Here is a 2,500-nt window from a genome sequence, read left to right on the forward strand (position 1 = left end):
CTCAGGGACCACATATTCGGCCCTCTTAATACAACCAGATTTTTCTGTCTTTTTATCTCTTTCTCATGCACCTTCTGAATCGGAATCATGGATACGTATCCCATTTCTCACCACTCACACTTATCTCACACTTCATTTCCTTTCCTCATCCACTTGGCTTTTTGCGGGGGAAAAATGAGAAGAGATTTCAAGCCCTTCCCCTTGCTATCAAAAGTGGCAACACAATACACTACACTTGTGCGTGCACCCAAAAAAAGAGAGTGTTGTTTGGTGGCCTCCCTATAACTTTAATGTTGTGCAGTTTCACGTGAAATATGACATGTTTTGTAAAGCAGTCTTAGAAATTACATTTGCAAAACCATTAAGAGATATTTCCAGGGGACCTAATGTGTGTGTGTGTGTGTGTTCTTGTGTGTGCATTCTGTGGGGGTGGGGTAGGTAGTGTGTGTGAATGTGTGTACCGGATTTCAGAGGGTATTTCTCAAAGCCTCAAGTGCTTGCCTTGGTAGTCCCACAGCCTTGAAGTCACTTGCAAGACGAGGCTTAAAGCCTCACAAGCATCTCAACATGGAACATGGAACATGGTTGGAAGCATGGAAGCGAACGTCACCGCAGTTCCGTTTTGGCCGCTAAACACTTAAAACTGTAAACACGATCGGTTGGCTGTATTTCTGTAGTAGGGTTGTTCGAATAGCACAACAAATAGGATGTTGATCTCAATTTATAACAGTGCACAAATTCTCCGTAGTCAAAAGCTGTGAAACGCATCACAAACGCAATGGGCACAAACAATTACCAAGTTGTGTTGAATTATTTGAAGCTATTCACATCTCGGAAACAACAAAATACCTATATTGTGCTTAAACATGCATGGCTTTCCACACCTGTAATAGAGCAAAGCCTAGCGCGAGCATGGAGACATGAAGGATTCTGGGTATTTTGCCACAGCAAGGATGCACCAAGTGTGTCCTTGGAAAATGCTACCAATCAAGAGCGTGGCACTTGGTAGATCTTGAGCATGCTTCACTTTGGAACAGTACTTGGCCTGTCGAGATGATGTGAAAATGGGCGTTACTCGACCTAGCAAGGCTAGAACACTAGGCTTTGAGAAAAAAAAAACATTGTTTCTTTGTGCGTGAGAGTGTATTTTGTAGTGAAGGGTAGATATTGGGTGTGGGTGAGAGTAGTGTATGTACTATGTATGTGCATGTACTGTATGTGTGAATGCGGACACCAGATGTCGGACTTTCAGTGTGTGTGTGTGTGTGTGTGTGTGTGTGTGTGTGTGTGTGTGTGTGTGTGTGTGTGTGTGTGTGTGTGTGTGTGTGTGTGTGTGTGTGCATTTTGTTGCAGAGGTTAGATATCTGGTCTGTGTGAATGTGTGTATTGTATGTATGTGTGTAAGCATGTGTGTGTGTGTGTGTGAATGTGTATACCGGATTTCAGGGTTTCAGTGTGCGTTTTTGTGAGCGGGGGGTGTTGGTGGATAGATGATGTAATAGAGGGGTAAGACGCAAACTTCACATCCCAAATCCGCTATAAAACTACGTTGTCAAAGGCACGCACGCGCACACACACACACACACACACACACATGCACATCGTCCGGGATGTTGTCAAAGAGGTGCTTTCAAAGGGCTTTAAATGTGGACTTCAATGTTGAAAGAGGCTGTGGTGTGTGTGTGTGTGTGTGTGTGTGAGAGAGAGAGAGAGAGAGAGAGAGAGAGAGAGAGAGAGAGAGAGAGACAGAGAGAGAGACAGAGAGAGAGAGAGAGAAAGTATGTGTGTGTGTGTGTGTGTGTGTGTGTGTGTGTGTGTGTGTGTGTGTGTGTGTGTGTGTGTGTGTGTGTGTGTGTGTGTGTGTGTGTGTGTGTGTGTGTGTGTGTGTTTTGAGGAAAGGGATATCGAAAAAAATAGCATGCCTCTTTATAAATGCAGGACTGTAGCTTTTTGTGTGTGTGTGTGCTCTTTCATGCGCACGCTTGTGTGTGTTTGTGTGTGTGTGTGTGTCTGTGTGTGTGCGTGCGTCCGTGCGTACGTGCGTACGTATGTGTGTGTGTGCATAGCCATTTGTCTTGTTGCTGTTACATAATCAATTCATTTTTCATTGAACTTCAGTCCATCATTCTTGAAATTAACTGCAGCCCAGACTGTATGTGTGTGTGCGTGTGTGCGTGTGTGTGTGTGTGTGTGTGTGTGTGTGTGTGTGTGTGTGTGTGTGTGTGTGTGTGTGTGTGTGTGTGTGTGTGTGTGTGTGTCCATAATTCCGCCATTAGTGGCACTATACTGTACTATTCTGCCATGTGTGCGTACGTGCGTGCGTGCGTGCGTGCGTGCGTGCGTGCGTGCGTGCGTGCGTGCGCGTGCGTGTTCGTGCATGTGCGCATGCGTGCATGCGTTTTAACAGAGTCTTCAGTACAACGCAGAAGCAAATAAACGCTGTCCTCACGAGTTTAACTGGCGAAAATAATGTGCTGAAAACACACACACACACACACAC

This window comes from Engraulis encrasicolus, chromosome 20 (assembly GCF_034702125.1).
Source record: "Engraulis encrasicolus isolate BLACKSEA-1 chromosome 20, IST_EnEncr_1.0, whole genome shotgun sequence".
Classification (NCBI taxonomy): Eukaryota; Metazoa; Chordata; class Actinopteri; order Clupeiformes; family Engraulidae; genus Engraulis; species Engraulis encrasicolus.